Raw genomic sequence first — 14,523 nt, 5'->3', positions numbered from 1 at the left:
CTGACAGTTTTAGAGGTTTAGTCCATGGTCTGCTAACCACATTGCTCTGGGCCCAAGGTGAGAAAGAACATCATGACAGAGAGGTGAGGAGGAGGAAAGTTACTCAGGTCAGAGCCACCCAGAAGAAAAGAGAGAGAGAGAGAGGAAGCAAGGGGACAAGATATAATCCCCAAAGACATGCCCCCAGTGACCTGCTTCCTCCAGCCTCCCCTTACCTATCCATAGTTACCACCCAGTACCGTAGTTCTTTCGAATTATTAAGCCATCAAATGGATTAATCCACTAATTAGGCTATAGCTCTCATATTCTAATAGTTTCATCTCTAAATATTCCTGAATTAATGCGGGAGCTTTTGGGGAGAAGAAGCACCATATATAGAGACCATAACAATCTCTACAACAATATAGAAGGAAACACCTATAATTTGTATTTGTTTCCTAGTAAAGCCATAACAAATGACCACAAACTTAGTAAGTTAAGCATCACAAATTTGTTATCCTACAGTTCTGTGGGTCACAAGTGCGACAGGGGTCTCATGTCTGGGTCGAAATTAAGGTGTCACCATGGTTACATTCCCTTCTGGAGGCTCTAAGGCAGAATCCACTTGCTTGCCAATAGGAATTACTGGTTAAATCCAGTTCTTCTGGGCTATGGGACCATCTACATTTTCTTGTCGACTATGATCCTAGGGCTAATCCCAGCTTTTAGGTCCCACTGCAGTTGTTGGCTTATGGCCTTCTTTCACCATCTTTTTTTTTTTTTTCTTGGTACCTGGGATTGAACCCAGGGGCCCTTAACCACTGAGCCACATCCCCAGCCCTATTTTATATTTTATTTAGAGACAGGTTTTCAGTGAGTTGCTTAGGGCCTCGCTTTTGCTTAGGCGGGCTTTCCTCCTGCCTGGGCCTCCCAAGCCACTGGGATTACAGGCATCTGCCACTGCTGCTAGCCACACCTTTATTTATTTAGTTTATGCTGAGCTGAGGATCAAACCCAGGGCCTCCCAGATATGAGGCAAGCACTTTACCACTGAGCTACTACCCCAGCTCTCCTTTCACCATCTTTAAAGACAGCAGTAATTGGTCAGACCTTTTAGCTCTGCATCTCCTTCTGACCATTCAGGAAAATTCTTTGCTTTCCAAGATTCATGTGATTAGAATGGACCCACTCAGATAATACAGGATAATCTCCCCATCTCAAGGTTCCTACCCTTAACCACATCTGCAAAAGTCCCCATGCCATGTAAATTAACAGATTCAAAGGTTCTGGGATTGGAATATAGGCATCTCTAAGGCGTCATTATTCAACCCACTATACCATTTAATATTATAGGAGTATGTAACAAGGCAAGATACTGAAGAACAATCCAATTTCAAACACTGAACTTTTCCCAAACCTTTTCATAAACAATGACCTTTTTATTCCTTTTTTTAAGAAGCCCAATTTACCAACCTGTATTACATAACAAATTATTTCCCTTGAAATACATATTCAAAGACATAGAGAAGATCATGGTCAATTCCAAAATTCTAATCACCATAAAATCATGAGCATTACTACCAGAATATAAATGAGAAGACTGTTTTACTTGGTCCTCATAAGTGCCTGTTGTGTAAAGGCACAGCTGCTATGAGCTTTTGTGGAACACTGAAAATATTGTTAAATTCATGTCTTATAAGATCATCTCCAACTGGTATGGAAGATACTTCATTGGGGCCAATGTTCAATCCTTAATCTTCTTTGTAAAACAATACATCAGTTTTTAAGTGCATTCCTTCTATGAGAGCAACAGAAGCCAGCTAGTTCCTAAGAACAACATCACGGGGAAAGTGGTAACCAGGTAGTCATGTATAAAATTCCATTTTAGCCTACTATGTCACCTGGGACCCAAGCACTCTGAGGTAGAGAGATGGCAAGGTGACACTCTTTCCAATGTAGTACTCCCAACTCCCCTTTTACTTTTTCAACTCACATTTATTTAATGACTCCTGGGATCCAGGCTTAGTTCTGGATATTGAGACTTCATAAACTCAAAAACAAAGATTCTTCGGGAGACTCTAGAAAATGGTGACTGAGGAAGTGATGGATTTTTAAGTTTCTTCATCTTTGACATTAAGAAGCAGATGCTAGTGGGCTGGGGCTGGGGCTCAGTGGTAGCGCACTTGTCGGGCATGTGTGAGGCACTGGGTTGGGTTCTCAGCACCACATATGAATAAAATAAATAAATAAATAAATAAATAAAGGTCTATCAACAAATAATTTAAAAAAAAAAAGAAGTGGATGCTACAAAGAAAAATGGCTTTTCAATACCTAGTTGTGAGATAGAGTTATGACAGTGGGTACCTCTTGACACTGGACCAGTGCAGACTCTACTAGGCTCTCCCGAGATAATGATGAGATCTACAGGAGCACCCAAGAGCTTTTGCCATTGCACTTCCTGTTTCCACATCATCAACCACCTATGAGCTTGTGGAACCTTTGTTCAAAAGAAATATACTTTGTTTGTGGTCAAGAATGAACAGTTGGAGTTGAGGCTGTGGCTTAGTGGTAGAGTGCTTGCCCTGCATTGTGGGGCACTGGGTTTGATTCTCAGCATCACATAAAAAAATAAAATAAAATAAAGATACTGTGTCCACCTATAACTAAAAAATATTTTTAAAAAAGAATGAGCAGTTGTACTGATGTCTATTTTTAAAGGCCAGATTTATAAATATTTAATTAGAATGACGTAGGAAGGGTGAGGAGAAATACTGAACAGATGCATTAGTGGAAGAGTTCAGATGTCTAATGGACCTCATGAGTTCCTTTAATCAGAGAATTAAACCATGATGAAACCTTGAAAAATGATGGACTTTTGTGGTCATGAGGGAGATCCATGGCTTTATTTTATTTTATTTTATTTTATTAAGTGGTGGGGATCAAACCCAGGCCTTGTATGTACTAGGTACACATTCTACCTCTGAGCCTCCAGGGTCTAGAGACACACCAGCATTACAATACGTGGCACAGAACCTGCTCTGGAATGAGGTTACTAAATGATTAGGATCCTAGAAATAAAATGAAGAACAGAGTAGGGAGGGAGGAAGAAAGAAAGGGGAAGAAGGTACAGCATATATATTATCCATGGTAATGTGAAACATGACAGAAATCCCAAACAAAATGTCAGTGGAACAAAAAATAGTTAAAAAGTAGAGATTCCAGAATGGGTTTTCAATTTACAGATATATACCATTTTCAGGAGACAGACTTAAAACACAAAAAAAAAGACAAGAAAGGATGTAAATATGCAGCAGTTAAGATTAGACTCAGTACTTATCAAGCTAGACATTAAGGCTAAGCATAAAGCTATAGCAATTAAGACAAAATGAACTGACCCAGAGATTGTCAAATCAACCACAGGAATAGAGTACAGAGCCCAGGAACAGCCTGTCCTATCAGGAAAGCCTGTAAGGCAAAGGATGCAGGCGGATAAGCTGGGAGAAGACAGAGTACAAATGCCACTGGAACAATTGGTTTTACACACAACGAAAAAAATTATATTCTACTTCATCCATATACAAAAATATATTCTAGTGAATGACAGACTAGAATATATAATGAAAAAAGATGAAATCTTAAGGAGAAAATATAGAATGTTTTCCTGTATTAAAAGACTAGTAAGAATTCATAAATAAGACATCCCTCCCCTGAAAAATTAACCCACAGTGGTAAATTTATCATCTTAAAAGTGTTAATATCAAACTATTCTTTTAAAGAATGAAATGGCAAATAAAAGAATACTATTTTGAAAGGATAATGAAATTCCACATACTGATAAGGAAAATATAAGTTATCTAATAGAGAAAAGGATGAAATTAAAAACTAAATAAGTAATCAAATGTGGGGGTGGTTCTCATTCATTGAGGTTTTCATTCAGATGGTGGGCTACCTGTTCCCACTGTACCAAACAGTGATTTCTATATGGCGGCTTTGACTATTCTTTACTGAAGGCAGTGGCGGTGTTAGCATGTATGAACTTAATTTAAATAATCTTTTCAAATACTTTTTGCCTAACATCTGAATGTATACACAATGACCTTCTTCCTAAACCCAGGAACTGAATTAAAGTTATATTCTCTCATTTTTAAAAGGGTAAATGTGTTCAGTTCCAAGTGATTACATGAAGCAAAACTATCATAAACACATGCAAAGAGCCAGTGCTACTACTCTGGGGACACCTTAAAATACCACTTATTTTTATACACCTGATGTAATTTTAGGGTTTCAAAAATCATATTTTTAAAATCAATGTTATTTTAAAGCATCAAAATAAGATTTATACTATCAATAAGTGAATTAGAATGAATCAGGTAATTATCCCACTGGTGTGAATATTACATAATTTATTCTTATAATTTGTAAAAGCCTTATAAAAGTATCAAGGGGCAGATGTCACTTATTTCAAATTAACTTGTCATATCATTGTAAAATGAACCAAAACAACACTGTTAAATGAAATCATGTCTTTTCTGATAAGGATTAATATCTTATAAAACTTGAGTATATGTGTGTATATCATTTATAATTAGGATGTAACAAATGTTGAAATTTTTATCTGAATATATCTATGTAATTAAACTAAAAATATGTTGTTGCTTCAAAGAATAAAGAAGGCATTGTATGTTTTGAAACTATTTGGGAGTGGTAAGCAACAATAATAGAATGAATATATATTTCTAAAAGTCTGGCAATAAGAACTCTTACATCACGTAATATCTTAACACTATCTAAAACACATGCCTTAAGCAAGTGAACTATGGTTTTCTCATGAAAATTTTAATTGAGCTGTACTCAGATCAAAGAGGAGAATAATGAACTTGAGCAAGCTTAAAACATAAAGCCCACATGAAAAGCATAGCTGCAACTTTCACATATTTTCACTAAAGAAAAATATCCTTAAGTTAAATTGAAAGTTTTGCTTTAATAGTTTCAGTAGTCTTTTCTTTCCTAAATGATACATGACAAAGTCATTCTTCTTCAGAAAACCATCCCTAACCATCTTCATTTATAAGTAAAAATCATAATTTATTTTAAAGAAAATTTTAAATGCATAAGACTTTTTATTTAAACTCTCTATATAACTGACCCACATATAAATACGCACAAAACCCAGTGAAGCTATAGGTTCAAGCACAAGAGAAAAGCAAGCACTACAAATGAGTGATATTATCTATCAAGAACCCAAATGCCTCATAAATATATTTCAGATATACTAATACTTGGTTTTATGAATAACATATGGGCCCCAACTATCAAAGTTATGAAATTCTTGTTCTGAAATCCTTTCAGAGTCAAGCTAATATAGATAATATAACATTTCCAAATATTTAAATATGGATGCTTTAAAATTTAATATATAAATAATATAAAATAAAAATATGAGATATTTAGATTGATGTTTTGAAAATTTTATACACTAATAAAATCACTATTCAAAACTAATAAAAATAGAGGAAATTTTCATTCCCCATAGGATCCCCTTCTGCTAACTCATTGATCTCTTTCTCTAAGTACATGTGATGGAATTTTAACATAGCAAAGAGAGCTAGATATCTGGATATCTCTTCATTCACAATTTATTGCATTGAAATTTCCACCAATAACAAATGTTGGATCTCATTTGGAGATGCATTTAGAGCCTGCATAAGTGACAAGCTTTCATTTTTTATGTGTTTGAGTTTTAGGGAGAAAAATAATTCTTAAGTAAGTCCAGAAAATAAAATGGAAATTATGGAGAAGAAAAGGGAGGTGAAACAGTCCAGACACCTAAGTGCCACACACTGGGCTTAGACTAATATTCTCATTTGGTGTTCACAGCAATCCTGAGCAGTAGTTTTAAGGAACTTTATTTTGGTGATAAGGTAATTAAGGTTCCAAAGGCTAAGTAGCTTGGCCAGGTTTTCTCATTTCTAAAGCAAGAGTTCAAGTCTGGATATTTTCCTCCAAAACAGATGCCCTTGTATTACATTCCAAACAGACTCTTTACATTGTTTAATACTGTTTGGAATAAAAAATGAAGTACTAGCACTTCCTGACATCACTGTCTGTTGAACACACACTTAGCTTCCTAGTGATAAGCAGTGAGTCAGAGAGCAGCACACACCCAAGAACACAGACTTTCTCAGGAAAGGACAGTCCTACAGAACACAGCTCAAAATCCCACAACTGGGCATGGGAGAAAGCAGCAAATCCATCTACCTGAAGCTGACGTGGATCATTCACCTACAGGACTTTGATAATGTGCACCTGAGGAATTCCACCCCCCAACTCCAGAGCAATGTGATCAAACTATGGGGATGCTGTCAGATGTTCAAAAGAAGCCTCATATTTCTTGGGAAGGTCATTAAAATCAACTCAATGGAGACGAGACAATGGTCCATGGAGGTGCAAGGAACCTGAGAATGGTGGAAACTTGAGATTGATTTGTTTTGTTTACAATATTGTTCTGCTGTGAGAGCATTAGGAACAGAGGCAAATAGAATCTCTATGATCAAAATTATTTCAATTAGGTAAAACTGTAAAACATTTTATTCTTGATGGATAAATTTGGAGAACTAGATTACATTTCATCACAAGATTCTGTATGCCAGAATACCTAATAGAAGCATCCATGTGTACAACTTTGAAATTGAAAATGTTTCTTTCAAAATGTTTGATGTAGTTGGACACAACTCAAAAGGGGAAATTGGCTTGAATTTTTTGCTTCCATAGTGTGATATCAATATTTTCTGTTTTACTCAAGGGAATTTGACCAGGTGCCTATGGAAGATCAACTGACCAAATCACATAACAGAACCTCTGACCATTTTTCAAAAGACTGTCAATAGCCAGATTTTCAGCAAAGTCTCCATAATTTTCTTCTTAAACCAGACAGACTTACTTGGGAAGAAAATGCAAATGGTGAGCATCAAAAATTACTTCTTGCTGGGTACAGTGGTGCAATCCTGTAATCCCAGCAGCTCCAGAGGCTGAGGCAGGAAGATCATGAGTTCAAAGCCAGCCTCAGCAAAAGTGGCCTCACTAAGCAACTCAGTGAGACCCTGTCTCTAAATAAAATACAAAAATAGGGCTGGGAAATGGCTCAGTGGCCAAGTGCCCCTCCCAAAAAAGACCACTTCTTAGAATTTCGAGAGGATAAATACTGCTTAAGAGACATTGAAAAACGTACAGTGGAGCAGTTCTGTAGTAGAAACTAGTACCTGCAGCAGAAGCCCTTAATCCATCAGTTCACAAGAGCTATCTACAAGGAAAACTCCACTTTATTTTCTGTGATATGAAAGAATGCTAATTGCAACAACTACATATATTTAGGCTACAAAGAGGCACAAAAGATTCACTATCTTAATATCTTTTTGTATTTTTAATGGTCTCCAGTTTGCTTTGTTTCCTAAAATAAAGGCATTAAAAGAAGAACTAGAAAAATCTTGATTCAAAGTGTACCTTTGTAGAAATCTTAGTGGCTCCTCTATTGACTGGTTTGTGGCTCAAACCTGACAAGAACACACAGCCAGCACAAGCTGAAGTTCAGACATTGATCTGTTTCACATGGCTTCCACTTGAATAAAGTTGTGCTTTACTGGCAGGACTTAGACCAGGTATATTTCAAGCTCTAAATTCTGCTTCTCAGGCTAAATTCTACAGTGACAACCATCTAGAAGGTGTTCTTAAAGTCTTGTAGGTGCTAGCCTAAGAACAAGGCAGGCGAGGAAAGTCTCTTTTCTCAGCCTTACACACAGTAATGGTACTTGCTGCCAGTCTTCAAGGTGACTCCCTGCTTTGAAAGGATTACTGGATAAAAAGACTGACATCAGGAACTATATCCTCTTGCTTTACACAGATTTAGCCTTCATGCTTTTTATTTCTTGGGACACCCAACAGTAGCTTTGTTTTTAAATTCTGTAGTTTTTGAAGGTAATATTCTTAATGGTTTAAAAATCACATAAAGAATTCTGGTCCAATGCTAATGAAGAGCTCCTAAGTGGTACAGAGCCACAAAAGGCAAACAAATGCTTCATACAGTGTCTCCATCAAGAGGGAAAAGTGAAATATAATTTGCCTTCTTCATATTTAATTATCTTGTAATTAATGTGCCATATGTGAAGCATTCTGGCCTGGCTGCAACTAAAAACTGCAAGCAACTCACTAACAGAACTTTGCAAATAAGCAAACCTTTTGTGGAATAACCTTTAAAATTAAAAAATAAAATGTCATGATTTTAGTGAAGCTAGAACTTCATAGCTTTAAAGATTTTTACAGTTGAAGGAATGTGATTATATATATGGCTCCTATAAATTTATAAATTAGTAAACTAAAGCTCATGGCAGGAAGGAGTAAAACTTAAAATGCAACTCTCCTTACTCAAAATCTGGGCTCCTGTCTTCTACATCCACCTTTTTCAAACATTTTTAGCTTTCACATTTTCCAAAAACAATCAAATGCACAAGTTTGATAGAAAAAAAAAAAAAAGACTGAAGCAGAGATGTTCTGTCCAAGGTGAGGGGAACTCACAAGTCTCAGTCTACCCCTCTCCCTTCCCCAAGCTGCATTTTCAGGAATTTCTAGAGTTCTGTAGAATACAGTTTGAAACCATCTGCTTTACACCAAGCCACCTCATAAAATTAATCTGGAAGAAAGCCAAGTTAAAAAATGTGAAAAATTAAACATCAATACAAAAGATAAATTATAGTTCAATAAAACAATATGAAAACTGTCACAAGTTAGTTTATGATTAATCACCAAATCAATGAGGCTGAAAATGGGCACCCTAGGAGTTCCGAAAAGCAAGACATCACAGTATATTGGCAGGGGTCTGGAGTGAGTTACCAAACAGAAGGGATGTCTTGGGTCTTATGGCATGGATAACACTGAAAAAATAATGAAAAATGCAGAGGTAAGGAAAATAGCATCAGTGATAGTATGGGAACAAGAAAGAACAACAGAATTTCAATGAAAGAGAGTTGACTAAGCTCAAAGAGATGGCTTGGGAAGCTGAAAGAGCTGGTGTTAAGCCCAGACATATGTCAGGGGCAGATTATTTCAAGTTAATGAGTTCTGACTATCCTGCAGGCTACAGGGAATTACTGAAGGCTTCTGAGCAAGGTAGCAATATGATCAAAGTGTTTTAGGAATTTTATTCAGACAGTGGTGTAAGATATTCTAGGAAAGAAAAATTGGAGGAAAGAGATCAGTTAGGAGGCTATTTGCAGATATCCAGCCATGATAATGATCAAAACCAAGTTAAAAGCTAAAAGGACAAAATGAAAGGGACAGATAAAATACTGACAAGCAAAATTTGAAAGGATTTACAAAGATGTCTGTTGTTCCAGGTATTGGGTACACAAACTGGATATCTATCAGGTATTTTGCAAAGGGCATTTAGATCTCAGAAGGTAATCCAACTATATGACCTCTAGGGTCCATTTCCTGTTCTGAAATGATAATTCACTTTAACTAATGGTTGGGATAAAGAGAGCATTACCCAAATTAAAAGGCTGAGTGTAGGGAATTACAAGAATGACAGATGCAATTTCCACAATGAGACATTTATTATTGAGCATTCCAAAAGAGATATGGAAAACAGGACCAATTCCTTTTGAAATGTTGAAATAAGCAAAAGAGGAAGAAAAAGTAGCATATCACACAATCCTCTAAACCCCAGTGCTTCTAATGACTTAAGGAACCACAATTTTCTAAGTTATATATCAAGAGGATATCTCAGAAGAAAGCAACTAGGTTGTTCTCACTGACAATATAAAACAGTACAAAATCATTTAACATGGAGTCTCTTCAACCTTCCACACAGACATGGTACTCAATTTCAGGCAAATCATCTTGGAATATAAATATAAACAACATACATATTTTAGAGCCTGAATGTTTCATAATTTCTCTTTACTGGTCTCCTGGGGGCAGGATTATATTTTCTTTCTCTTTGTAACTCTGTATGGTTATGTAAATTACATGTTTCATGCAAAAATAAAAAAGCTGACTAACTCGTGTTCAATTTAAACCTACTATGAGCTCTACCATTTTTATATTTAATAAACAAATGCTGAGTTATTTTTTAAGTTTATACATAACTATTATTCTAAATTGCACTGCACTGGACCTGCCCCAATGAAATTTACTGTCATAATTTCTCATCTAATTTATCAAAGAGCTTTGAATTGTAAAACTAGCCTCCATTATTTCTAATGCAATCTATAGGTACTATCATACTTCCCTACATTGATAGGTTCCCAGTAGTATATATCATCTGTAGGTTGTTGATTCCATGAATCCAACTGGATGACACAATTTTTAGACAAATTATCTGTAAGAAATTTCTTCCTTGTTTATAAAAGGTCTAAAAGAGCATCTTATTTATTGTCCAAAAATATTTAAAATATTTTGGGGTATCTGGTTATACCTGGAATTTTGATATTGATGGCTTTCTCAAAAATACTTGAGATACTGGTTATATTGTTAGAAAGAAACCTAATGCCAAGGGAGTAAAATACAAGATTGACTCTCTGAAGAGTGATGGAGACTGGTTCTAAAGACCATTCAAGGAATAACAAACCAGAATAGAAACCATTAGTTCTGGGTTATTTGAACATTCATCTGCCATAATGCAAAACAAATATATCAAGATTTCTTAGATATAGTTCTGATTCACTAAAAATTCCCAAAGAATGAAATTTACAGAATATCAATAAATATTAAAGTAATTCTACCTCTTTTAAAATTTCTGGAGCAAATTATAACTTATAAACCCTGAAGTTTTGTACTTGATTATAAATAGCAATATCACTGCTGCATATGTACACAAATTTATGCATCACATGAAAAGTTCTGGATTAACACATGTAGAAGTCAGGATATAGAATAAATTCTCTAGATGTTAAAAGGTTAATACTGCTATATACTGTGAGGATAATCCAAAATGATTATAGTTTATTGTGTTCAAGAAGACATCTTTGCATGTATGGTTATATTTTATTTCAGGTGTATTAATGTAGGAAGTACTGCAGTGTTTCTTTTCAAAACATATGGCTTTTCAAAAAAATATCAACCCATTTAATTCTGAAAGATTTTTGGCCCAAGAAGTAAATTATAATGTTTCATACTTATCTTAATAAATTTTAAAAATGAAGTTGCAGTTTACATATGCTTTAAACCTAACTCACACTAGATTTCAATTTGCTAAAGGAGTTATTTAACGGGGAGTGGAGTTTTCAGTGCAGACACCACCATTTGATGGCTTTGGTAGTCACATCTGTGTATCAAGCACTTCATTTATTGCTGGACAGTTTAATGTTAAAACACCTGACAGATTTTACAGTAATTAATGAGATGGGAGATCAAAAATTATGTAGAAAGTAAAGAACTAAGAATAAAAGAAATGCAATTAGATTCCTTTCACATACCCTTCAGTGTTTCTCAGAACAAAGAATAAATTTAAAATTCTTCAATATGGCATGAATTCATGTCTTCAAGATATGTTCCCTCTCTGCATTGATTCTCTCCTACATTTTGTCAATCCCCAGTGCATTTCCCTACTAAATCATTTACCCACAATCATATGTGTTCCCACCTCATGACTCCCCAAGCAGGTGCTATTCTTCTTCTGCCTGGGTCAGTGGACTCCTTAACCTCCCCGGAGAGAACAGTGACTCTCTGAAGGATTTCTGTAGTCACTGTGCACACTCTTGTCATATTACCTAACACTACTGTGTCTCCTATTCTGGAGAGTGAAATAAGCGATATTTTTCCTGATAATTCCTACAACGTAATATTTACTTTTAAAAGTAAATGGATTTCTTGGGAGAAAATTTAGAAACATTAATATTATATTATTGTAACACATAATAAACTCAACATTTACTCAAAACTGAAACAAATATTTACCTAACATTTATGACATGCTAAATATTATATAATGCGGGCAATAGACACAAAAAGACAATAATAAAAACATGGCTTTAAAGAAATTTATAATGTTTTATGGTGAAATGTGAATTTATAAATGTACTCAGTAAATAAAATATTATAATACATGTTCTAAAATGAATTAAAAAGTATTTGGTATCCTTCTTAGGTCTGGGTCTTTACTGATGATCTTCTGTGCTGCCAAATATGTAAGAATTTCTGGCTCAGGTGATATTCTTTTCCAGATGCTTTATGCCTTCCCCAGTTTCAAACCATTTTATCTTTAAATGGATTCTCAGTTTATACTATCTCTCAAAACCTAACCAGTCAGGTTGATGAGTCATTATCTGACTTTGTCTCCTTCCCAATGTGCTATATTGTAGAACATACCCCTTGAGTTTATCTTCTGAGACCTTCACAAGCAATGCCCACCTAGCCTCATGCTGCAACCATAAGCAGCCCATCTACCATCTCTGCCTCCACTTGTTTAGAAAGGGGTCTTATCCAGCCAGAATCAAAAGGAAGGAGTAACTCATTTTGACTGGGATGAGAACTGAAGGCGATACACAGACAACAGTAGTTGAGTTGCCCAATATTTACTTGGGTAGAAATATGTAAGAAAAATGAAGTGAGGGTGGTCTAGTAGAGGGGCCTTCCTATAGTAGCAATGAAATTAAATGTGAATCAAATCCTTACTCGGGGGCTCACACTAACTCACATATCTACTATATGTGGAAAAAGACCAAATGTGTTGTAAAATACCTACAAGTACAGATAAATATTTATAAAAGTAAATCAAGAGAAATATGATCTTTTAGAGAAAATAATAATGAAATTCATTGGGCAAAGTGAACATTACAAATGATGACTACTTTAATAAAAGGAGAAGTAGGACTTCATTACATTGGCCTCATGCAATCTCAAAGCTCTTTAAGCTGCTTTTCAAAATATCTTGGCCAAATAAATTTCCTTCCACCCAACTTAGTTTTCTCTTCTACCAAAAGAATCATTTTATTCCCCAATTGCAGTTTTAAAAGTATCTACTATATTGATTTTGCTAAGCCTTTTCTATTTTTTTATCCAAATACATATTTGTTGAGTTTTAAATCTTCTTCTCATTTATATTCTCATCAGTGCTCAGTATTTGATACATTTTATTATGCATTTCAGTGATAAAAACAAAACATAAAGATGACTGTTTATACTTTTAACATGTAATTTTATTAAGAGTTACAAATACAGAAGGACTTAATGACAGGAACTCAATTTCAAATAACTCAGAAGATATTGCATGCCATCACAAGGGGCCCATATGATTGTAAACTGACTACAAAACAAGAGAAGGAAATACTATCAGAATTGGATTTCCATTTTTTTCTAGACTTTGTCCATTTGTACTTTTCATCATTCCATGAAAGCTACTCTATTCTTTTATTTGAATAATCTTAACTGTCTCATCTGTGTCTCTACATACACAGCCAATACCAAGAATGCAAAAATGAAAGAAATCATTTAAGTGTTTCAGCATTTCATCTTTGAGGTCTCTGCATATCAACATGCAATTTCAATACACTACAGATTTGGCTTTACTGGAAAAAAAAAGTAGAGAATAACTCTGGCTGGCAACATTAAGAAAATTTCCATTTTTCTCTTAGTAAAATAATTCTTTATCAGAAAGTATTTTTCCTATGAGTCACATATTTGAACCTAAATAAAGAAACTTGGTCCTTTGTTTTTGCTCCCCCTACCAAGTTGAAAAGGTCTTTCTTTGCAGCTTCAAATTTTAAAAGGTGGAAAAGGTCAAAAGACACAACCCTAATTAAGATATCAGGAATTAACAGAGGTGATGGTTTTTCGTGGAATATTTTGAAAGCTGGTGGCTGCCATTACAGGACTGTCTGCACTCACACAATAGGCAATGTATTTCAATAAATGTCTAATGGATACTTTTTAGTTCTTTTCCTACCTGCTTCCTCTGTGTCATCTGATGCTACAGCCCATAAACTTCCTCATATACGGTTCCCTTGGCTTCCTGCTCCCCTGGTTCTATACAAGCCTTTCTGGCTGCTGAGTTTTGCCTTCTTGGGCTCTATTTCATTTGCTTATTCTGTAAATGCCTACAATCTCCAGGACTCTACCCTTAATCCTCTATTCTTTTCTTGATATTTCTTCCCTGGGAAATCTCCTTTACTGTGGCTTCAATAACCATTTATGCTTTGATAAACCTAAATGCAGCGCAGATCTCTCCCCTGAGTTCTGAATTCATATCTGCAAAAACCTACTGGAAGTTTCTTCTTGACAGCCTTCAGGCACCTCACATGAAACAAAATCCTAACTGAATCCATTCTATTCTATACAAAATCACCATTTCCCCCCTTGTGAGTAACTTCAAAAGTTGCACAAAAAGAAATCTGAGCATGACCCTTGACTCTTCCTTTCACTCTCCACTTCTGTCAGTCAACCACACACCCCCATCATTCTACCTCCATTATATGGCTTAAATTATCCCACGAGAGTTCCACCTGCCACCAGCGGGTTCAATCAGGCCATTGCCATCTCTTGCTGTGCCAACTT

At 35.4% G+C, this 14,523-nt stretch overlaps 1 pseudogene; it reads left to right on the top strand.

The window, feature by feature from the left end:
• The first annotated feature begins 6,544 nt into the window (after positions 1-6,544).
• On the top strand, positions 6,545-7,235 carry LOC143380014 (guanine nucleotide-binding protein subunit alpha-13 pseudogene; annotated as a pseudogene).
• Positions 7,236-14,523: the final 7,288 nt, after the last annotated feature.

The sequence above is a fragment of the Callospermophilus lateralis genome, chromosome 14 (genome assembly GCF_048772815.1).
Source record: "Callospermophilus lateralis isolate mCalLat2 chromosome 14, mCalLat2.hap1, whole genome shotgun sequence".
Lineage (NCBI taxonomy): Eukaryota > Metazoa > Chordata > Mammalia > Rodentia > Sciuridae > Callospermophilus > Callospermophilus lateralis.
The sequence above is the reverse complement of the archived record's forward strand: the minus strand, read 5'-3'. Positions and strand labels throughout refer to the sequence as shown.